Below are 18,329 nucleotides of genomic sequence, written 5' to 3' on the forward strand. Positions count from 1 at the left end.
GGGGTGCCTACGGCCATACCACCCTGAGAACGCCCGATCTCGTCTGATCTCGGAAGCTAAGCAGGGTCGGGCCCGGTTAGTACTTGGATGGGAGACCGCCTGGGAATACCGGGTGCTGTAGGCTTCTTTTGCTGGGTCCTGGGCTCTGGGCCAGAGGTGCCTTGTTTTGCTTGGGCAGCGGTGCCAAGGAGCACAAGGGGGAGGGTGGCTCATGGGGCTTGCATGGCTTGCGTGGCTCTGGGTCCGGCTGCAGGTTCTGTTGTTTCCGAGGTCAGGGAAGAGCTGGTGGCCATGACTGTTAGTCCTCACATAGTTGGCGTGGCGGGAAAAGCTTGAGTGGCTTGTATGGCTCTGGGTCTGGCTGCAGGTTGGGTTGTTGCCGACAGTGGCGCTGGCGGCCGTGTGCCGGGTGCAGGGGGCATTGGGGCAGGGCAGGAAGGCGCTGGTGTGTGCTGGAGAGCGCTGCTGTGGGGCTGAGGGGTGCCTACGGCCATACCACCCTGAGAACGCCCGATCTCGTCTGATCTCGGAAGCTAAGCAGGGTCGGGCCCGGTTAGTACTTGGATGGGAGACCGCCTGGGAATACCGGGTGCTGTAGGCTTCTTTTGCTGGGTCCTGGGCTCTGGGCCAGAGGTGCCTTGTTTTGCTTGGGCAGCGGTGCCAAGGAGCTCAAGGGCGAGGGTGGCTCATGGGGCTTGCATGGCTTGCGTGGCTCTGGGTCCGGCTGCAGGTTCTGTTGTTTCCGAGGGCAGGGAAGAGCTGGTGGCCATGACTGTTAGTCCTCGCATAGTTGGCGTGGCGGGAAAAGCTTGAGTGGCTTGTATGGCTCTGGGTCTGGCTGCAGGTTGGGTTGTTGCCGACAGTGGCGCTGGCGGCCGTGTGCCGGGTGCGGGGGGCATTGGGGCAGGGCAGGAAGGCGCTGGTGTGTGCTGGAGAGCGCTGCTGTGGGGCTGAGGGGTGCCTACGGCCATACCACCCTGAGAACGCCCGATCTCGTCTGATCTCGGAAGCTAAGCAGGGTCGGGCCCGGTTAGTACTTGGATGGGAGACCGCCTGGGAATACCGGGTGCTGTAGGCTTCTTTTGCTGGGTCCTGGGCTCTGGGCCAGAGGTGCCTTGTTTTGCTTGGGCAGCGGTGCCAAGGAGCACAAGGGGGAGGGTGGCTCATGGGGCTTGCATGGCTTGCGTGGCTCTGGATCTGGCTGCAGGTTCCCTTGTTTCCGAGGGCAGGGAAGAGCTGGTGGCCATGACTGTTAGTCCTCGCATAGTTGGCGTGGCGGGAAAAGCTTGAGTGGCTTGTATGGCTCTGGGTCTGGCTGCAGGTTGGGTTGTTGCCGACAGTGGCGCTGGCGGCCGTGTGCCGGGTGCGGGGGGCATTGGGGCAGGGCAGGAAGGCGCTGGTGTGTGCTGGAGAGCGCTGCTGTGGGGCTGAGGGGTGCCTACGGCCATACCACCCTGAGAACGCCCGATCTCGTCTGATCTCGGAAGCTAAGCAGGGTCGGGCCCGGTTAGTACTTGGATGGGAGACCGCCTGGGAATACCGGGTGCTGTAGGCTTCTTTTGCTGGGTCCTGGGCTCTGGGCCAGAGGTGCCTTGTTTTGCTTGGGCAGCGGTGCCAAGGAGCACAAGGGGGAGGGTGGCTCATGGGGCTTGCATGGCTTGCGTGGCTCTGGATCTGGCTGCAGGTTCCCTTGTTTCCGAGGGCAGGGAAGAGCTGGTGGCCATGACTGTTAGTCCTCGCATAGTTGGCGTGGCGGGAAAAGCTTGAGTGGCTTGTATGGCTCTGGGTCTGGCTGCAGGTTGGGTTGTTGCCGACAGTGGCGCTGGCGGCCGTGTGCCGGGTGCGGGGGGCATTGGGGCAGGGCAGGAAGGCGCTGGTGTGTGCTGGAGAGCGCTGCTGTGGGGCTGAGGGGTGCCTACGGCCATACCACCCTGAGAACGCCCGATATCGTCTGATCTCGGAAGCTAAGCAGGGTCGGGCCCGGTTAGTACTTGGATGGGAGACCGCCTGGGAATACCGGGTGCTGTAGGCTTCTTTTGCTGGGTCCTGGGCTCTGGGCCAGAGGTGCCTTGTTTTGCTTGGGCAGCGGTGCCAAGGAGCACAAGGGCGAGGGTGGCTCATGGGGCTTGCATGGCTTGCGTGGCTCTGGGTCCGGCTGCAGGTTCTGTTGTTTCCGAGGTCAGGGCAGAGCTGGTGGCCATGACTGTTAGTCCTCACATAGTTGGCGTGGCTGGAAAAGCTTGAGTGGCTTGTATGGCTCTGGGTCTGGCTGCAGGTTGGGTTGTTGCCGACAGTGGCGCTGGCGGCCGTGTGCCGGGTGCAGGGGGCATTGGGGCAGGGCAGGAAGGCGCTGGTGTGTGCTGGAGAGCGCTGCTGTGGGGCTGAGGGGTGCCTACGGCCATACCACCCTGAGACTGCCCGATATCGTCTGATCTCGGAAGCTAAGCAGGGTCGGGCCCGGTTAGTACTTGGATGGGAGACCGCCTGGGAATACCGGGTGCTGTAGGCTTCTTTTGCTGGGTCCTGGGCTCTGGGCCAGAGGTGCCTTGTTTTGCTTGGGCAGCGGTGCCAAGGAGCACAAGGGGGAGGGTGGCTCATGGGGCTTGCATGGCTTGCGTGGCTCTGGGTCCGGCTGCAGGTTCTGTTGTTTCCGAGGTCAGGGCAGAGCTGGTGGCCATGACTGTTAGTCCTCACATAGTTGGCGTGGCTGGAAAAGCTTGAGTGGCTTGTATGGCTCTGGGTCTGGCTGCAGGTTGGGTTGTTGCCGACAGTGGCGCTGGCGGCCGTGTGCCGGGTGCGGGGGGCATTGGGGCAGGGCAGGAAGGCGCTGGTGTGTGCTGGAGAGCGCTGCTGTGGGGCTGAGGGGTGCCTACGGCCATACCACCCTGAGAACGCCCGATCTTGTCTGATCTCGGAAGCTAAGCAGGGTCGGGCCCGGTTAGTACTTGGATGGGAGACCGCCTGGGAATACCGGGTGCTGTAGGCTTCTTTTGCTGGGTCCTGGGCTCTGGGCCAGAGGTGCCTTGTTTTGCTTGGGCAGCGGTGCCAAGGAGCACAAGGGGGAGGGTGGCTCATGGGGCTTGCATGGCTTGCGTGGCTCTGGGTCCGGCTGCAGGTTCTGTTGTTTCCGAGGTCAGGGCAGAGCTGGTGGCCATGACTGTTAGTCCTCACATAGTTGGCGTGGCTGGAAAAGCTTGAGTGGCTTGTATGGCTCTGGGTCTGGCTGCAGGTTGGGTTGTTGCCGACAGTGGCGCTGGCGGCCGTGTGCCGGGTGCGGGGGGCATTGGGGCAGGGCAGGAAGGCGCTGGTGTGTGCTGGAGAGCGCTGCTGTGGGGCTGAGGGGTGCCTACGGCCATACCACCCTGAGAACGCCCGATCTCGTCTGATCTCGGAAGCTAAGCAGGGTCGGGCCCGGTTAGTACTTGGATGGGAGACCGCCTGGGAATACCGGGTGCTGTAGGCTTCTTTTGCTGGGTCCTGGGCTCTGGGCCAGAGGTGCCTTGTTTTGCTTGGGCAGCGGTGCCAAGGAGCTCAAGGGCGAGGGTGGCTCATGGGGCTTGCATGGCTTGCGTGGCTCTGGGTCCGGCTGCAGGTTCTGTTGTTGCCGAGGGCAGGGCAGAGCTGGTGGCCATGACTGTTAGTCCTCGCATAGTTGGCGTGGCGGGAAAAGCTTGAGTGGCTTGTATGGCTCTGGGTCTGGCTGCAGGTTGGGTTGTTGCCGACAGTGGCGCTGGCGGCCGTGTGCCGGGTGCGGGGGGCATTGGGGCAGGGCAGGAAGGCGCTGGTGTGTGCTGGAGAGCGCTGCTGTGGGGCTGAGGGGTGCCTACGGCCATACCACCCTGAGAACGCCCGATCTCGTCTGATCTCGGAAGCTAAGCAGGGTCGGGCCCGGTTAGTACTTGGATGGGAGACCGCCTGGGAATACCGGGTGCTGTAGGCTTCTTTTGCTGGGTCCTGGGCTCTGGGCCAGAGGTGCCTTGTTTTGCTTGGGCAGCGGTGCCAAGGAGCACAAGGGCGAGGGTGGCTCATGGGGCTTGCATGGCTTGCGTGGCTCTGGATCTGGCTGCAGGTTCCCTTGTTTCCGAGGGCAGGGAAGAGCTGGTGGCCATGACTGTTAGTCCTCGCATAGTTGGCATGGCGGGAAAAGCTTGAGTGGCTTGTATGGCTCTGGGTCTGGCTGCAGGTTGGGTTGTTGCCGACAGTGGCGCTGGCGGCCGTGTGCCGGGTGCGGGGGGCATTGGGGCAGGGCAGGAAGGCGCTGGTGTGTGCTGGAGAGCGCTGCTGTGGGGCTGAGGGGTGCCTACGGCCATACCACCCTGAGAACGCCCGATATCGTCTGATCTCGGAAGCTAAGCAGGGTCGGGCCCGGTTAGTACTTGGATGGGAGACCGCCTGGGAATACCGGGTGCTGTAGGCTTCTTTTGCTGGGTCCTGGGCTCTGGGCCAGAGGTGCCTTGTTTTGCTTGGGCAGCGGTGCCAAGGAGCACAAGGGGGAGGGTGGCTCATGGGGCTTGCATGGCTTGCGTGGCTCTGGGTCCGGCTGCAGGTTCTGTTGTTTCCGAGGTCAGGGCAGAGCTGGTGGCCATGACTGTTAGTCCTCACATAGTTGGCGTGGCTGGAAAAGCTTGAGTGGCTTGTATGGCTCTGGGTCTGGCTGCAGGTTGGGTTGTTGCCGACAGTGGCGCTGGCGGCCGTGTGCCGGGTGCGGGGGGCATTGGGGCAGGGCAGGAAGGCGCTGGTGTGTGCTGGAGAGCGCTGCTGTGGGGCTGAGGGGTGCCTACGGCCATACCACCCTGAGAACGCCCGATCTCGTCTGATCTCGGAAGCTAAGCAGGGTCGGGCCCGGTTAGTACTTGGATGGGAGACCGCCTGGGAATACCGGGTGCTGTAGGCTTCTTTTGCTGGGTCCTGGGCTCTGGGCCAGAGGTGCCTTGTTTTGCTTGGGCAGCGGTGCCAAGGAGCTCAAGGGCGAGGGTGGCTCATGGGGCTTGCATGGCTTGCGTGGCTCTGGGTCCGGCTGCAGGTTCTGTTGTTGCCGAGGGCAGGGCAGAGCTGGTGGCCATGACTGTTAGTCCTCGCATAGTTGGCGTGGCGGGAAAAGCTTGAGTGGCTTGTATGGCTCTGGGTCTGGCTGCAGGTTGGGTTGTTGCCGACAGTGGCGCTGGCGGCCGTGTGCCGGGTGCGGGGGGCATTGGGGCAGGGCAGGAAGGCGCTGGTGTGTGCTGGAGAGCGCTGCTGTGGGGCTGAGGGGTGCCTACGGCCATACCACCCTGAGAACGCCCGATCTCGTCTGATCTCGGAAGCTAAGCAGGGTCGGGCCCGGTTAGTACTTGGATGGGAGACCGCCTGGGAATACCGGGTGCTGTAGGCTTCTTTTGCTGGGTCCTGGGCTCTGGGCCAGAGGTGCCTTGTTTTGCTTGGGCAGCGGTGCCAAGGAGCACAAGGGCGAGGGTGGCTCATGGGGCTTGCATGGCTTGCGTGGCTCTGGATCTGGCTGCAGGTTCCCTTGTTTCCGAGGGCAGGGAAGAGCTGGTGGCCATGACTGTTAGTCCTCGCATAGTTGGCGTGGCAGGAAAAGCTTGAGTGGCTTGTATGGCTCTGGGTCTGGCTGCAGGTTGGGTTGTTGCCGACAGTGGCGCTGGCGGCCGTGTGCCGGGTGCGGGGGGCATTGGGGCAGGGCAGGAAGGCGCTGGTGTGTGCTGGAGAGCGCTGCTGTGGGGCTGAGGGGTGCCTACGGCCATACCACCCTGAGAACGCCCGATATCGTCTGATCTCGGAAGCTAAGCAGGGTCGGGCCCGGTTAGTACTTGGATGGGAGACCGCCTGGGAATACCGGGTGCTGTAGGCTTCTTTTGCTGGGTCCTGGGCTCTGGGCCAGAGGTGCCTTGTTTTGCTTGGGCAGCGGTGCCAAGGAGCACAAGGGGGAGGGTGGCTCATGGGGCTTGCATGGCTTGCGTGGCTCTGGGTCCGGCTGCAGGTTCTGTTGTTTCCGAGGTCAGGGCAGAGCTGGTGGCCATGACTGTTAGTCCTCACATAGTTGGCGTGGCTGGAAAAGCTTGAGTGGCTTGTATGGCTCTGGGTCTGGCTGCAGGTTGGGTTGTTGCCGACAGTGGCGCTGGCGGCCGTGTGCCGGGTGCAGGGGGCATTGGGGCAGGGCAGGAAGGCGCTGGTGTGTGCTGGAGAGCGCTGCTGTGGGGCTGAGGGGTGCCTACGGCCATACCACCCTGAGACTGCCCGATATCGTCTGATCTCGGAAGCTAAGCAGGGTCGGGCCCGGTTAGTACTTGGATGGGAGACCGCCTGGGAATACCGGGTGCTGTAGGCTTCTTTTGCTGGGTCCTGGGCTCTGGGCCAGAGGTGCCTTGTTTTGCTTGGGCAGCGGTGCCAAGGAGCTCAAGGGCGAGGGTGGCTCATGGGGCTTGCATGGCTTGCGTGGCTCTGGGTCCGGCTGCAGGTTCTGTTGTTGCCGAGGGCAGGGAAGAGCTGGTGGCCATGACTGTTAGTCCTCGCATAGTTGGCGTGGCGGGAAAAGCTTGAGTGGCTTGTATGGCTCTGGGTCTGGCTGCCGGTTGGGTTGTTGCCGACAGTGGCGCTGGCGGCCGTGTGCCGGGTGCGGGGGGCATTGGGGCAGGGCAGGAAGGCGCTGGTGTGTGCTGGAGAGCGCTGCTGTGGGGCTGAGGGGTGCCTACGGCCATACCACCCTGAGAACGCCCGATCTCGTCTGATCTCGGAAGCTAAGCAGGGTCGGGCCCGGTTAGTACTTGGATGGGAGACCGCCTGGGAATACCGGGTGCTGTAGGCTTCTTTTGCTGGGTCCTGGGCTCTGGGCCAGAGGTGCCTTGTTTTGCTTGGGCAGCGGTGCCAAGGAGCTCAAGGGCGAGGGTGGCTCATGGGGCTTGCATGGCTTGCGTGGCTCTGGGTCCGGCTGCAGGTTCTGTTGCTGCCGAGGGCAGGGCAGAGCTGGTGGCCATGACTGTTAGTCCTCACATAGTTGGCGTGGCTGGAAAAGCTTGAGTGGCTTGTGTGGTGTTCGGTCTGGCTGCTGGTTGGGTTGTTGCCGACAGTGGCGCTGGCGGCCGTGTGCCGGGTGCGGGGGGCATTGGGGCAGGGCAGGAAGGCGCTGGTGTGTGCTGGAGAGCGCTGCTGTGGGGCTGAGGGGTGCCTACGGCCATACCACCCTGAGAACGCCCGATCTCGTCTGATCTCGGAAGCTAAGCAGGGTCGGGCCCGGTTAGTACTTGGATGGGAGACCGCCTGGGAATACCGGGTGCTGTAGGCTTCTTTTGCTGGGTCCTGGGCTCTGGGCCAGAGGTGCCTTGTTTTGCTTGGGCAGCGGTGCCAAGGAGCACAAGGGCGAGGGTGGCTCATGGGGCTTGCATGGCTTGCGTGGCTCTGGATCTGGCTGCAGGTTCCCTTGTTTCCGAGGGCAGGGAAGAGCTGGTGGCCATGACTGTTAGTCCTCGCATAGTTGGCGTGGCGGGAAAAGCTTGAGTGGCTTGTATGGCTCTGGGTCTGGCTGCAGGTTGGGTTGTTGCCGACAGTGGCGCTGGCGGCCGTGTGCCGGGTGCGGGGGGCATTGGGGCAGGGCAGGAAGGCGCTGGTGTGTGCTGGAGAGCGCTGCTGTGGGGCTGAGGGGTGCCTACGGCCATACCACCCTGAGAACGCCCGATCTCGTCTGATCTCGGAAGCTAAGCAGGGTCGGGCCCGGTTAGTACTTGGATGGGAGACCGCCTGGGAATACCGGGTGCTGTAGGCTTCTTTTGCTGGGTCCTGGGCTCTGGGCCAGAGGTGCCTTGTTTTGCTTGGGCAGCGGTGCCAAGGAGCTCAAGGGCGAGGGTGGCTCATGGGGCTTGCATGGCTTGCGTGGCTCTGGGTCCGGCTGCAGGTTCTGTTGTTTCCGAGGTCAGGGCAGAGCTGGTGGCCATGACTGTTAGTCCTCGCATAGTTGGCGTGGCTGGAAAAGCTTGAGTGGCTTGTGTGGTGTTCGGTCTGGCTGCAGGTTGGGTTGTTGCCGACAGTGGCGCTGGCGGCCGTGTGCCGGGTGCGGGGGGCATTGGGGCAGGGCAGGAAGGCGCTGGTGTGTGCTGGAGAGCGCTGCTGTGGGGCTGAGGGGTGCCTACGGCCATACCACCCTGAGAACGCCCGATCTCGTCTGATCTCGGAAGCTAAGCAGGGTCGGGCCCGGTTAGTACTTGGATGGGAGACCGCCTGGGAATACCGGGTGCTGTAGGCTTCTTTTGCTGGGTCCTGGGCTCTGGGCCAGAGGTGCCTTGTTTTGCTTGGGCAGCGGTGCCAAGGAGCACAAGGGGGAGGGTGGCTCATGGGGCTTGCATGGCTTGCGTGGCTCTGGGTCCGGCTGCAGGTTCTGTTGTTTCCGAGGTCAGGGCAGAGCTGGTGGCCATGACTGTTAGTCCTCACATAGTTGGCGTGGCTGGAAAAGCTTGAGTGGCTTGTATGGCTCTGGGTCTGGCTGCAGGTTGGGTTGTTGCCGACAGTGGCGCTGGCGGCCGTGTGCCGGGTGCGGGGGGCATTGGGGCAGGGCAGGAAGGCGCTGGTGTGTGCTGGAGAGCGCTGCTGTGGGGCTGAGGGGTGCCTACGGCCATACCACCCTGAGAACGCCCGATCTCGTCTGATCTCGGAAGCTAAGCAGGGTCGGGCCCGGTTAGTACTTGGATGGGAGACCGCCTGGGAATACCGGGTGCTGTAGGCTTCTTTTGCTGGGTCCTGGGCTCTGGGCCAGAGGTGCCTTGTTTTGCTTGGGCAGCGGTGCCAAGGAGCACAAGGGCGAGGGTGGCTCATGGGGCTTGCATGGCTTGCGTGGCTCTGGATCTGGCTGCAGGTTCCCTTGTTTCCGAGGGCAGGGAAGAGCTGGTGGCCATGACTGTTAGTCCTCGCATAGTTGGCGTGGCGGGAAAAGCTTGAGTGGCTTGTATGGCTCTGGGTCTGGCTGCAGGTTGGGTTGTTGCCGACAGTGGCGCTGGCGGCCGTGTGCTGGGTGCGGGGGGCATTGGGGCAGGGCAGGAAGGCGCTGGTGTGTGCTGGAGAGCGCTGCTGTGGGGCTGAGGGGTGCCTACGGCCATACCACCCTGAGAACGCCCGATCTCGTCTGATCTCGGAAGCTAAGCAGGGTCGGGCCCGGTTAGTACTTGGATGGGAGACCGCCTGGGAATACCGGGTGCTGTAGGCTTCTTTTGCTGGGTCCTGGGCTCTGGGCCAGAGGTGCCTTGTTTTGCTTGGGCAGCGGTGCCAAGGAGCACAAGGGCGAGGGTGGCTCATGGGGCTTGCATGGCTTGCGTGGCTCTGGGTCCGGCTGCAGGTTCTGTTGTTTCCGAGGTCAGGGCAGAGCTGGTGGCCATGACTGTTAGTCCTCGCATAGTTGGCGTGGCTGGAAAAGCTTGAGTGGCTTGTGTGGTGTTCGGTCTGGCTGCAGGTTGGGTTGTTGCCAACAGTGGCGCTGGCGGCCGTGTGCCGGGTGCGGGGGGCATTGGGGCAGGGCAGGAAGGCGCTGGTGTGTGCTGGAGAGCGCTGCTGTGGGGCTGAGGGGTGCCTACGGCCATACCACCCTGAGAACGCCCGATATCGTCTGATCTCGGAAGCTAAGCAGGGTCGGGCCCGGTTAGTACTTGGATGGGAGACCGCCTGGGAATACCGGGTGCTGTAGGCTTCTTTTGCTGGGTCCTGGGCTCTGGGCCAGAGGTGCCTTGTTTTGCTTGGGCAGCGGTGCCAAGGAGCACAAGGGGGAGGGTGGCTCATGGGGCTTGCATGGCTTGCGTGGCTCTGGGTCCGGCTGCAGGTTCTGTTGTTTCCGAGGTCAGGGCAGAGCTGGTGGCCATGACTGTTAGTCCTCACATAGTTGGCGTGGCTGGAAAAGCTTGAGTGGCTTGTATGGCTCTGGGTCTGGCTGCAGGTTGGGTTGTTGCCGACAGTGGCGCTGGCGGCCGTGTGCCGGGTGCAGGGGGCATTGGGGCAGGGCAGGAAGGCGCTGGTGTGTGCTGGAGAGCGCTGCTGTGGGGCTGAGGGGTGCCTACGGCCATACCACCCTGAGAACGCCCGATCTCGTCTGATCTCGGAAGCTAAGCAGGGTCGGGCCCGGTTAGTACTTGGATGGGAGACCGCCTGGGAATACCGGGTGCTGTAGGCTTCTTTTGCTGGGTCCTGGGCTCTGGGCCAGAGGTGCCTTGTTTTGCTTGGGCAGCGGTGCCAAGGAGCACAAGGGGGAGGGTGGCTCATGGGGCTTGCATGGCTTGCGTGGCTCTGGATCTGGCTGCAGGTTCCCTTGTTTCCGAGGGCAGGGAAGAGCTGGTGGCCATGACTGTTAGTCCTCGCATAGTTGGCGTGGCGGGAAAAGCTTGAGTGGCTTGTATGGCTCTGGGTCTGGCTGCAGGTTGGGTTGTTGCCGACAGTGGCGCTGGCGGCCGTGTGCCGGGTGCGGGGGGCATTGGGGCAGGGCAGGAAGGCGCTGGTGTGTGCTGGAGAGCGCTGCTGTGGGGCTGAGGGGTGCCTACGGCCATACCACCCTGAGAACGCCCGATCTCGTCTGATCTCGGAAGCTAAGCAGGGTCGGACCCGGTTAGTACTTGGATGGGAGACCGCCTGGGAATACCGGGTGCTGTAGGCTTCTTTTGCTGGGTCCTGGGCTCTGGGCCAGAGGTGCCTTGTTTTGCTTGGGCAGCGGTGCCAAGGAGCTCAAGGGCGAGGGTGGCTCATGGGGCTTGCATGGCTTGCGTGGCTCTGGGTCCGGCTGCAGGTTCTGTTGCTGCCGAGGGCAGGGCAGAGCTGGTGGCCATGACTGTTAGTCCTCACATAGTTGGCGTGGCTGGAAAAGCTTGAGTGGCTTGTGTGGTGTTCGGTCTGGCTGCTGGTTGGGTTGTTGCCGACAGTGGCGCTGGCGGCCGTGTGCCGGGTGCGGGGGGCATTGGGGCAGGGCAGGAAGGCGCTGGTGTGTGCTGGAGAGCGCTGCTGTGGGGCTGAGGGGTGCCTACGGCCATACCACCCTGAGAACGCCCGATCTCGTCTGATCTCGGAAGCTAAGCAGGGTCGGGCCCGGTTAGTACTTGGATGGGAGACCGCCTGGGAATACCGGGTGCTGTAGGCTTCTTTTGCTGGGTCCTGGGCTCTGGGCCAGAGGTGCCTTGTTTTGCTTGGGCAGCGGTGCCAAGGAGCACAAGGGGGAGGGTGGCTCATGGGGCTTGCATGGCTTGCGTGGCTCTGGGTCCGGCTGCAGGTTCTGTTGTTTCCGAGGTCAGGGCAGAGCTGGTGGCCATGACTGTTAGTCCTCACATAGTTGGCGTGGCTGGAAAAGCTTGAGTGGCTTGTATGGCTCTGGGTCTGGCTGCAGGTTGGGTTGTTGCCGACAGTGGCGCTGGCGGCCGTGTGCCGGGTGCGGGGGGCATTGGGGCAGGGCAGGAAGGCGCTGGTGTGTGCTGGAGAGCGCTGCTGTGGGGCTGAGGGGTGCCTACGGCCATACCACCCTGAGAACGCCCGATCTCGTCTGATCTCGGAAGCTAAGCAGGGTCGGGCCCGGTTAGTACTTGGATGGGAGACCGCCTGGGAATACCGGGTGCTGTAGGCTTCTTTTGCTGGGTCCTGGGCTCTGGGCCAGAGGTGCCTTGTTTTGCTTGGGCAGCGGTGCCAAGGAGCACAAGGGCGAGGGTGGCTCATGGGGCTTGCATGGCTTGCGTGGCTCTGGATCTGGCTGCAGGTTCCCTTGTTTCCGAGGGCAGGGAAGAGCTGGTGGCCATGACTGTTAGTCCTCGCATAGTTGGCGTGGCGGGAAAAGCTTGAGTGGCTTGTATGGCTCTGGGTCTGGCTGCAGGTTGGGTTGTTGCCGACAGTGGCGCTGGCGGCCGTGTGCCGGGTGCGGGGGGCATTGGGGCAGGGCAGGAAGGCGCTGGTGTGTGCTGGAGAGCGCTGCTGTGGGGCTGAGGGGTGCCTACGGCCATACCACCCTGAGAACGCCCGATATCGTCTGATCTCGGAAGCTAAGCAGGGTCGGGCCCGGTTAGTACTTGGATGGGAGACCGCCTGGGAATACCGGGTGCTGTAGGCTTCTTTTGCTGGGTCCTGGGCTCTGGGCCAGAGGTGCCTTGTTTTGCTTGGGCAGCGGTGCCAAGGAGCACAAGGGCGAGGGTGGCTCATGGGGCTTGCATGGCTTGCGTGGCTCTGGATCTGGCTGCAGGTTCCCTTGTTTCCGAGGGCAGGGAAGAGCTGGTGGCCATGACTGTTAGTCCTCGCATAGTTGGCGTGGCGGGAAAAGCTTGAGTGGCTTGTATGGCTCTGGGTCTGGCTGCAGGTTGGGTTGTTGCCGACAGTGGCGCTGGCGGCCGTGTGCCGGGTGCGGGGGGCATTGGGGCAGGGCAGGAAGGCGCTGGTGTGTGCTGGAGAGCGCTGCTGTGGGGCTGAGGGGTGCCTACGGCCATACCACCCTGAGAACGCCCGATCTCGTCTGATCTCGGAAGCTAAGCAGGGTCGGGCCCGGTTAGTACTTGGATGGGAGACCGCCTGGGAATACCGGGTGCTGTAGGCTTCTTTTGCTGGGTCCTGGGCTCTGGGCCAGAGGTGCCTTGTTTTGCTTGGGCAGCGGTGCCAAGGAGCACAAGGGGGAGGGTGGCTCATGGGGCTTGCATGGCTTGCGTGGCTCTGGATCTGGCTGCAGGTTCCCTTGTTTCCGAGGGCAGGGAAGAGCTGGTGGCCATGACTGTTAGTCCTCGCATAGTTGGCGTGGCGGGAAAAGCTTGAGTGGCTTGTATGGCTCTGGGTCTGGCTGCAGGTTGGGTTGTTGCCGACAGTGGCGCTGGCGGCCGTGTGCCGGGTGCGGGGGGCATTGGGGCAGGGCAGGAAGGCGCTGGTGTGTGCTGGAGAGCGCTGCTGTGGGGCTGAGGGGTGCCTACGGCCATACCACCCTGAGAACGCCCGATCTCGTCTGATCTCGGAAGCTAAGCAGGGTCGGGCCCGGTTAGTACTTGGATGGGAGACCGCCTGGGAATACCGGGTGCTGTAGGCTTCTTTTGCTGGGTTCTGGGCTCTGGGCCAGAGGTGCCTTGTTTTGCTTGGGCAGCGGTGCCAAGGAGCACAAGTGGGAGGGTGGCTCATGGGGCTTGCATGGCTTGCGTGGCTCTGGATCTGGCTGCAGGTTCCCTTGTTTCCGAGGGCAGGGAAGAGCTGGTGGCCATGACTGTTAGTCCTCGCATAGTTGGCGTGGCGGGAAAAGCTTGAGTGGCTTGTATGGCTCTGGGTCTGGCTGCAGGTTGGGTTGTTGCCGACAGTGGCGCTGGCGGCCGTGTGCCGGGTGCGAGGAGCATTGGGGCAGGGCAGGAAGGCGCTGGTGTGTGCTGGAGAGCGCTGCTGTGGGGCTGAGGGGTGCCTACGGCTATACCACCCTGAGAACGCCCGATCTCGTCTGATCTCGGAAGCTAAGCAGGGTCGGGCCCGGTTAGTACTTGGATGGGAGACCGCCTGGGAATACCGGGTGCTGTAGGCTTCTTTTGCTGGGTCCTGGGCTCTGGGCCAGAGGTGCCTTGTTTTGCTTGGGCAGCGGTGCCAAGGAGCACAAGGGCGAGGGTGGCTCATGGGGCTTGCATGGCTTGCGTGGCTCTGGGTCCGGCTGCAGGTTCTGTTGCTGCCGAGGGCAGGGCAGAGCTGGTGGCCATGACTGTTAGTCCTCACATAGTTGGCGTGGCTGGAAAAGCTTGAGTGGCTTGTGTGGTGTTCGGTCTGGCTGCTGGTTGGGTTGTTGCCGACAGTGGCGCTGGCGGCCGTGTGCCGGGTGCGGGGGGCATTGGGGCAGGGCAGGAAGGCGCTGGTGTGTGCTGGAGAGCGCTGCTGTGGGGCTGAGGGGTGCCTACGGCCATACCACCCTGAGAACGCCCGATCTCGTCTGATCTCGGAAGCTAAGCAGGGTCGGGCCCGGTTAGTACTTGGATGGGAGACCGCCTGGGAATACCGGGTGCTGTAGGCTTCTTTTGCTGGGTCCTGGGCTCTGGGCCAGAGGTGCCTTGTTTTGCTTGGGCAGCGGTGCCAAGGAGCACAAGGGCGAGGGTGGCTCATGGGGCTTGCATGGCTTGCGTGGCTCTGGATCTGGCTGCAGGTTCCCTTGTTTCCGAGGGCAGGGAAGAGCTGGTGGCCATGACTGTTAGTCCTCGCATAGTTGGCGTGGCGGGAAAAGCTTGAGTGGCTTGTATGGCTCTGGGTCTGGCTGCAGGTTGGGTTGTTGCCGACAGTGGCGCTGGCGGCCGTGTGCCGGGTGCGGGGGGCATTGGGGCAGGGCAGGAAGGCGCTGGTGTGTGCTGGAGAGCGCTGCTGTGGGGCTGAGGGGTGCCTACGGCCATACCACCCTGAGAACGCCCGATCTCGTCTGATCTCGGAAGCTAAGCAGGGTCGGGCCCGGTTAGTACTTGGATGGGAGACCGCCTGGGAATACCGGGTGCTGTAGGCTTCTTTTGCTGGGTCCTGGGCTCTGGGCCAGAGGTGCCTTGTTTTGCTTGGGCAGCGGTGCCAAGGAGCTCAAGGGCGAGGGTGGCTCATGGGGCTTGCATGGCTTGCGTGGCTCTGGGTCCGGCTGCAGGTTCTGTTGTTTCCGAGGTCAGGGCAGAGCTGGTGGCCATGACTGTTAGTCCTCGCATAGTTGGCGTGGCTGGAAAAGCTTGAGTGGCTTGTGTGGTGTTCGGTCTGGCTGCAGGTTGGGTTGTTGCCGACAGTGGCGCTGGCGGCCGTGTGCCGGGTGCGGGGGGCATTGGGGCAGGGCAGGAAGGCGCTGGTGTGTGCTGGAGAGCGCTGCTGTGGGGCTGAGGGGTGCCTACGGCCATACCACCCTGAGAACGCCCGATATCGTCTGATCTCGGAAGCTAAGCAGGGTCGGGCCCGGTTAGTACTTGGATGGGAGACCGCCTGGGAATACCGGGTGCTGTAGGCTTCTTTTGCTGGGTCCTGGGCTCTGGGCCAGAGGTGCCTTGTTTTGCTTGGGCAGCGGTGCCAAGGAGCACAAGGGCGAGGGTGGCTCATGGGGCTTGCATGGCTTGCGTGGCTCTGGGTCCGGCTGCAGGTTCTGTTGTTTCCGAGGTCAGGGCAGAGCTGGTGGCCATGACTGTTAGTCCTCACATAGTTGGCGTGGCTGGAAAAGCTTGAGTGGCTTGTATGGCTCTGGGTCTGGCTGCAGGTTGGGTTGTTGCCGACAGTGGCGCTGGCGGCCGTGTGCCGGGTGCGGGGGGCATTGGGGCAGGGCAGGAAGGCGCTGGTGTGTGCTGGAGAGCGCTGCTGTGGGGCTGAGGGGTGCCTACGGCCATACCACCCTGAGAACGCCCGATCTCGTCTGATCTCGGAAGCTAAGCAGGGTCGGGCCCGGTTAGTACTTGGATGGGAGACCGCCTGGGAATACCGGGTGCTGTAGGCTTCTTTTGCTGGGTCCTGGGCTCTGGGCCAGAGGTGCCTTGTTTTGCTTGGGCAGCGGTGCCAAGGAGCACAAGGGCGAGGGTGGCTCATGGGGCTTGCATGGCTTGCGTGGCTCTGGATCTGGCTGCAGGTTCCCTTGTTTCCGAGGGCAGGGAAGAGCTGGTGGCCATGACTGTTAGTCCTCGCATAGTTGGCGTGGCGGGAAAAGCTTGAGTGGCTTGTATGGCTCTGGGTCTGGCTGCAGGTTGGGTTGTTGGCGACAGTGGCGCTGGCGGCCGTGTGCCGGGTGCGGGGGGCATTGGGGCAGGGCAGGAAGGCGCTGGTGTGTGCTGGAGAGCGCTGCTGTGGGGCTGAGGGGTGCCTACGGCCATACCACCCTGAGAACGCCCGATCTCGTCTGATCTCGGAAGCTAAGCAGGGTCGGGCCCGGTTAGTACTTGGATGGGAGACCGCCTGGGAATACCGGGTGCTGTAGGCTTCTTTTGCTGGGTCCTGGGCTCTGGGCCAGAGGTGCCTTGTTTTGCTTGGGCAGCGGTGCCAAGGAGCTCAAGGGCGAGGGTGGCTCATGGGGCTTGCATGGCTTGCGTGGCTCTGGGTCCGGCTGCAGGTTCTGTTGTTGCCGAGGGCAGGGCAGAGCTGGTGGCCATGACTGTTAGTCCTCGCATAGTTGGCGTGGCTGGAAAAGCTTGAGTGGCTTGTGTGGTGTTCGGTCTGGCTGCAGGTTGGGTTGTTGCCGACAGTGGCGCTGGCGGCCGTGTGCCGGGTGCGGGGGGCATTGGGGCAGGGCAGGAAGGCGCTGGTGTGTGCTGGAGAGCGCTGCTGTGGGGCTGAGGGGTGCCTACGGCCATACCACCCTGAGAACGCCCGATCTCGTCTGATCTCGGAAGCTAAGCAGGGTCGGGCCCGGTTAGTACTTGGATGGGAGACCGCCTGGGAATACCGGGTGCTGTAGGCTTCTTTTGCTGGGTCCTGGGCTCTGGGCCAGAGGTGCCTTGTTTTGCTTGGGCAGCGGTGCCAAGGAGCACAAGGGCGAGGGTGGCTCATGGGGCTTGCATGGCTTGCGTGGCTCTGGATCTGGCTGCAGGTTCCCTTGTTTCCGAGGGCAGGGAAGAGCTGGTGGCCATGACTGTTAGTCCTCGCATAGTTGGCGTGGCGGGAAAAGCTTGAGTGGCTTGTATGGCTCTGGGTCTGGCTGCAGGTTGGGTTGTTGCCGACAGTGGCGCTGGCGGCCGTGTGCCGGGTGCGAGGAGCATTGGGGCAGGGCAGGAAGGCGCTGGTGTGTGCTGGAGAGCGCTGCTGTGGGGCTGAGGGGTGCCTACGGCCATACCACCCTGAGAACGCCCGATCTCGTCTGATCTCGGAAGCTAAGCAGGGTCGGGCCCGGTTAGTACTTGGATGGGAGACCGCCTGGGAATACCGGGTGCTGTAGGCTTCTTTTGCTGGGTCCTGGGCTCTGGGCCAGAGGTGCCTTGTTTTGCTTGGGCAGCGGTGCCAAGGAGCACAAGGGCGAGGGTGGCTCATGGGGCTTGCATGGCTTGCGTGGCTCTGGATCTGGCTGCAGGTTCCCTTGTTTCCGAGGGCAGGGAAGAGCTGGTGGCCATGACTGTTAGTCCTCGCATAGTTGGCGTGGCGGGAAAAGCTTGAGTGGCTTGTATGGCTCTGGGTCTGGCTGCAGGTTGGGTTGTTGCCGACAGTGGCGCTGGCGGCCGTGTGCCGGGTGCGGGGGGCATTGGGGCAGGGCAGGAAGGCGCTGGTGTGTGCTGGAGAGCGCTGCTGTGGGGCTGAGGGGTGCCTACGGCCATACCACCCTGAGAACGCCCGATATCGTCTGATCTCGGAAGCTAAGCAGGGTCGGGCCCGGTTAGTACTTGGATGGGAGACCGCCTGGGAATACCGGGTGCTGTAGGCTTCTTTTGCTGGGTCCTGGGCTCTGGGCCAGAGGTGCCTTGTTTTGCTTGGGCAGCGGTGCCAAGGAGCACAAGGGGGAGGGTGGCTCATGGGGCTTGCATGGCTTGCGTGGCTCTGGGTCCGGCTGCAGGTTCTGTTGTTTCCGAGGTCAGGGCAGAGCTGGTGGCCATGACTGTTAGTCCTCACATAGTTGGCGTGGCTGGAAAAGCTTGAGTGGCTTGTATGGCTCTGGGTCTGGCTGCAGGTTGGGTTGTTGCCGACAGTGGCGCTGGCGGCCGTGTGCCGGGTGCGGGGGGCATTGGGGCAGGGCAGGAAGGCGCTGGTGTGTGCTGGAGAGCGCTGCTGTGGGGCTGAGGGGTGCCTACGGCCATACCACCCTGAGAACGCCCGATCTCGTCTGATCTCGGAAGCTAAGCAGGGTCGGGCCCGGTTAGTACTTGGATGGGAGACCGCCTGGGAATACCGGGTGCTGTAGGCTTCTTTTGCTGGGTCCTGGGCTCTGGGCCAGAGGTGCCTTGTTTTGCTTGGGCAGCGGTGCCAAGGAGCTCAAGGGCGAGGGTGGCTCATGGGGCTTGCATGGCTTGCGTGGCTCTGGGTCCGGCTGCAGGTTCTGTTGTTGCCGAGGGCAGGGCAGAGCTGGTGGCCATGACTGTTAGTCCTCGCATAGTTGGCGTGGCGGGAAAAGCTTGAGTGGCTTGTATGGCTCTGGGTCTGGCTGCAGGTTGGGTTGTTGCCGACAGTGGCGCTGGCGGCCGTGTGCCGGGTGCGAGGAGCATTGGGGCAGGGCAGGAAGGCGCTGGTGTGTGCTGGAGAGCGCTGCTGTGGGGCTGAGGGGTGCCTACGGCTATACCACCCTGAGAACGCCCGATCTCGTCTGATCTCGGAAGCTAAGCAGGGTCGGGCCCGGTTAGTACTTGGATGGGAGACCGCCTGGGAATACCGGGTGCTGTAGGCTTCTTTTGCTGGGTCCTGGGCTCTGGGCCAGAGGTGCCTTGTTTTGCTTGGGCAGCGGTGCCAAGGAGCACAAGGGCGAG

The 18,329-nt window shown here is 63.2% G+C and overlaps 39 non-coding genes across 39 annotated transcripts; all 39 read left to right on the forward strand.

Moving 5' to 3' along the window:
• Positions 1-5: 5 nt before the first annotated feature.
• Positions 6-124, forward strand: LOC138116005 (5S ribosomal RNA). Its single transcript, XR_011153904.1, has one exon. It is a non-coding gene; the product is annotated as a 5S ribosomal RNA (ribosomal RNA).
• A 358-nt stretch (positions 125-482) lies between these two features.
• LOC138116006 (5S ribosomal RNA) lies at positions 483-601 on the forward strand. Its single transcript, XR_011153905.1, has one exon. It is a non-coding gene; the product is annotated as a 5S ribosomal RNA (ribosomal RNA).
• Positions 602-959: 358 nt separating this feature from the next.
• LOC138116008 (5S ribosomal RNA) lies at positions 960-1,078 on the forward strand. The gene has a single exon (XR_011153907.1). It is a non-coding gene; the product is annotated as a 5S ribosomal RNA (ribosomal RNA).
• Positions 1,079-1,436: 358 nt separating this feature from the next.
• Positions 1,437-1,555, forward strand: LOC138116009 (5S ribosomal RNA). The gene has a single exon (XR_011153908.1). It is a non-coding gene; the product is annotated as a 5S ribosomal RNA (ribosomal RNA).
• A 358-nt stretch (positions 1,556-1,913) lies between these two features.
• LOC138115563 (5S ribosomal RNA) lies at positions 1,914-2,032 on the forward strand. The gene has a single exon (XR_011153474.1). It is a non-coding gene; the product is annotated as a 5S ribosomal RNA (ribosomal RNA).
• Positions 2,033-2,390: 358 nt separating this feature from the next.
• On the forward strand, positions 2,391-2,509 carry LOC138115687 (5S ribosomal RNA). The gene has a single exon (XR_011153598.1). It is a non-coding gene; the product is annotated as a 5S ribosomal RNA (ribosomal RNA).
• Positions 2,510-2,867: 358 nt separating this feature from the next.
• LOC138115491 (5S ribosomal RNA) lies at positions 2,868-2,986 on the forward strand. Its single transcript, XR_011153403.1, has one exon. It is a non-coding gene; the product is annotated as a 5S ribosomal RNA (ribosomal RNA).
• Positions 2,987-3,344: 358 nt separating this feature from the next.
• On the forward strand, positions 3,345-3,463 carry LOC138116010 (5S ribosomal RNA). Its single transcript, XR_011153909.1, has one exon. It is a non-coding gene; the product is annotated as a 5S ribosomal RNA (ribosomal RNA).
• Positions 3,464-3,821: 358 nt separating this feature from the next.
• Positions 3,822-3,940, forward strand: LOC138116011 (5S ribosomal RNA). Its single transcript, XR_011153910.1, has one exon. It is a non-coding gene; the product is annotated as a 5S ribosomal RNA (ribosomal RNA).
• Positions 3,941-4,298: 358 nt separating this feature from the next.
• LOC138115564 (5S ribosomal RNA) lies at positions 4,299-4,417 on the forward strand. The gene has a single exon (XR_011153475.1). It is a non-coding gene; the product is annotated as a 5S ribosomal RNA (ribosomal RNA).
• A 358-nt stretch (positions 4,418-4,775) lies between these two features.
• Positions 4,776-4,894, forward strand: LOC138116012 (5S ribosomal RNA). Its single transcript, XR_011153911.1, has one exon. It is a non-coding gene; the product is annotated as a 5S ribosomal RNA (ribosomal RNA).
• A 358-nt stretch (positions 4,895-5,252) lies between these two features.
• LOC138116014 (5S ribosomal RNA) lies at positions 5,253-5,371 on the forward strand. Its single transcript, XR_011153913.1, has one exon. It is a non-coding gene; the product is annotated as a 5S ribosomal RNA (ribosomal RNA).
• Positions 5,372-5,729: 358 nt separating this feature from the next.
• On the forward strand, positions 5,730-5,848 carry LOC138115565 (5S ribosomal RNA). Its single transcript, XR_011153476.1, has one exon. It is a non-coding gene; the product is annotated as a 5S ribosomal RNA (ribosomal RNA).
• Positions 5,849-6,206: 358 nt separating this feature from the next.
• On the forward strand, positions 6,207-6,325 carry LOC138115688 (5S ribosomal RNA). Its single transcript, XR_011153599.1, has one exon. It is a non-coding gene; the product is annotated as a 5S ribosomal RNA (ribosomal RNA).
• Positions 6,326-6,683: 358 nt separating this feature from the next.
• LOC138116015 (5S ribosomal RNA) lies at positions 6,684-6,802 on the forward strand. Its single transcript, XR_011153914.1, has one exon. It is a non-coding gene; the product is annotated as a 5S ribosomal RNA (ribosomal RNA).
• A 358-nt stretch (positions 6,803-7,160) lies between these two features.
• On the forward strand, positions 7,161-7,279 carry LOC138116016 (5S ribosomal RNA). The gene has a single exon (XR_011153915.1). It is a non-coding gene; the product is annotated as a 5S ribosomal RNA (ribosomal RNA).
• Positions 7,280-7,637: 358 nt separating this feature from the next.
• On the forward strand, positions 7,638-7,756 carry LOC138116017 (5S ribosomal RNA). The gene has a single exon (XR_011153916.1). It is a non-coding gene; the product is annotated as a 5S ribosomal RNA (ribosomal RNA).
• A 358-nt stretch (positions 7,757-8,114) lies between these two features.
• Positions 8,115-8,233, forward strand: LOC138116018 (5S ribosomal RNA). Its single transcript, XR_011153917.1, has one exon. It is a non-coding gene; the product is annotated as a 5S ribosomal RNA (ribosomal RNA).
• A 358-nt stretch (positions 8,234-8,591) lies between these two features.
• LOC138116020 (5S ribosomal RNA) lies at positions 8,592-8,710 on the forward strand. The gene has a single exon (XR_011153919.1). It is a non-coding gene; the product is annotated as a 5S ribosomal RNA (ribosomal RNA).
• Positions 8,711-9,068: 358 nt separating this feature from the next.
• LOC138116021 (5S ribosomal RNA) lies at positions 9,069-9,187 on the forward strand. The gene has a single exon (XR_011153920.1). It is a non-coding gene; the product is annotated as a 5S ribosomal RNA (ribosomal RNA).
• Positions 9,188-9,545: 358 nt separating this feature from the next.
• On the forward strand, positions 9,546-9,664 carry LOC138115566 (5S ribosomal RNA). The gene has a single exon (XR_011153477.1). It is a non-coding gene; the product is annotated as a 5S ribosomal RNA (ribosomal RNA).
• A 358-nt stretch (positions 9,665-10,022) lies between these two features.
• On the forward strand, positions 10,023-10,141 carry LOC138116022 (5S ribosomal RNA). The gene has a single exon (XR_011153921.1). It is a non-coding gene; the product is annotated as a 5S ribosomal RNA (ribosomal RNA).
• Positions 10,142-10,499: 358 nt separating this feature from the next.
• On the forward strand, positions 10,500-10,618 carry LOC138115313 (5S ribosomal RNA). Its single transcript, XR_011153227.1, has one exon. It is a non-coding gene; the product is annotated as a 5S ribosomal RNA (ribosomal RNA).
• A 358-nt stretch (positions 10,619-10,976) lies between these two features.
• LOC138116023 (5S ribosomal RNA) lies at positions 10,977-11,095 on the forward strand. Its single transcript, XR_011153922.1, has one exon. It is a non-coding gene; the product is annotated as a 5S ribosomal RNA (ribosomal RNA).
• A 358-nt stretch (positions 11,096-11,453) lies between these two features.
• Positions 11,454-11,572, forward strand: LOC138116024 (5S ribosomal RNA). The gene has a single exon (XR_011153923.1). It is a non-coding gene; the product is annotated as a 5S ribosomal RNA (ribosomal RNA).
• Positions 11,573-11,930: 358 nt separating this feature from the next.
• Positions 11,931-12,049, forward strand: LOC138115567 (5S ribosomal RNA). Its single transcript, XR_011153478.1, has one exon. It is a non-coding gene; the product is annotated as a 5S ribosomal RNA (ribosomal RNA).
• A 358-nt stretch (positions 12,050-12,407) lies between these two features.
• On the forward strand, positions 12,408-12,526 carry LOC138116025 (5S ribosomal RNA). The gene has a single exon (XR_011153924.1). It is a non-coding gene; the product is annotated as a 5S ribosomal RNA (ribosomal RNA).
• A 358-nt stretch (positions 12,527-12,884) lies between these two features.
• Positions 12,885-13,003, forward strand: LOC138116026 (5S ribosomal RNA). The gene has a single exon (XR_011153925.1). It is a non-coding gene; the product is annotated as a 5S ribosomal RNA (ribosomal RNA).
• A 358-nt stretch (positions 13,004-13,361) lies between these two features.
• On the forward strand, positions 13,362-13,480 carry LOC138115285 (5S ribosomal RNA). The gene has a single exon (XR_011153199.1). It is a non-coding gene; the product is annotated as a 5S ribosomal RNA (ribosomal RNA).
• Positions 13,481-13,838: 358 nt separating this feature from the next.
• LOC138116027 (5S ribosomal RNA) lies at positions 13,839-13,957 on the forward strand. Its single transcript, XR_011153926.1, has one exon. It is a non-coding gene; the product is annotated as a 5S ribosomal RNA (ribosomal RNA).
• Positions 13,958-14,315: 358 nt separating this feature from the next.
• LOC138116028 (5S ribosomal RNA) lies at positions 14,316-14,434 on the forward strand. Its single transcript, XR_011153927.1, has one exon. It is a non-coding gene; the product is annotated as a 5S ribosomal RNA (ribosomal RNA).
• Positions 14,435-14,792: 358 nt separating this feature from the next.
• Positions 14,793-14,911, forward strand: LOC138115569 (5S ribosomal RNA). The gene has a single exon (XR_011153480.1). It is a non-coding gene; the product is annotated as a 5S ribosomal RNA (ribosomal RNA).
• A 358-nt stretch (positions 14,912-15,269) lies between these two features.
• On the forward strand, positions 15,270-15,388 carry LOC138116029 (5S ribosomal RNA). The gene has a single exon (XR_011153928.1). It is a non-coding gene; the product is annotated as a 5S ribosomal RNA (ribosomal RNA).
• A 358-nt stretch (positions 15,389-15,746) lies between these two features.
• Positions 15,747-15,865, forward strand: LOC138116031 (5S ribosomal RNA). The gene has a single exon (XR_011153930.1). It is a non-coding gene; the product is annotated as a 5S ribosomal RNA (ribosomal RNA).
• A 358-nt stretch (positions 15,866-16,223) lies between these two features.
• Positions 16,224-16,342, forward strand: LOC138116032 (5S ribosomal RNA). Its single transcript, XR_011153931.1, has one exon. It is a non-coding gene; the product is annotated as a 5S ribosomal RNA (ribosomal RNA).
• Positions 16,343-16,700: 358 nt separating this feature from the next.
• Positions 16,701-16,819, forward strand: LOC138116033 (5S ribosomal RNA). Its single transcript, XR_011153932.1, has one exon. It is a non-coding gene; the product is annotated as a 5S ribosomal RNA (ribosomal RNA).
• A 358-nt stretch (positions 16,820-17,177) lies between these two features.
• Positions 17,178-17,296, forward strand: LOC138115570 (5S ribosomal RNA). The gene has a single exon (XR_011153481.1). It is a non-coding gene; the product is annotated as a 5S ribosomal RNA (ribosomal RNA).
• Positions 17,297-17,654: 358 nt separating this feature from the next.
• Positions 17,655-17,773, forward strand: LOC138116034 (5S ribosomal RNA). Its single transcript, XR_011153933.1, has one exon. It is a non-coding gene; the product is annotated as a 5S ribosomal RNA (ribosomal RNA).
• A 358-nt stretch (positions 17,774-18,131) lies between these two features.
• On the forward strand, positions 18,132-18,250 carry LOC138115286 (5S ribosomal RNA). Its single transcript, XR_011153200.1, has one exon. It is a non-coding gene; the product is annotated as a 5S ribosomal RNA (ribosomal RNA).
• Positions 18,251-18,329: the final 79 nt, after the last annotated feature.

The sequence above is a fragment of the Aphelocoma coerulescens genome, chromosome 9 (assembly GCF_041296385.1).
Source record: "Aphelocoma coerulescens isolate FSJ_1873_10779 chromosome 9, UR_Acoe_1.0, whole genome shotgun sequence".
Lineage (NCBI taxonomy): Eukaryota > Metazoa > Chordata > Aves > Passeriformes > Corvidae > Aphelocoma > Aphelocoma coerulescens.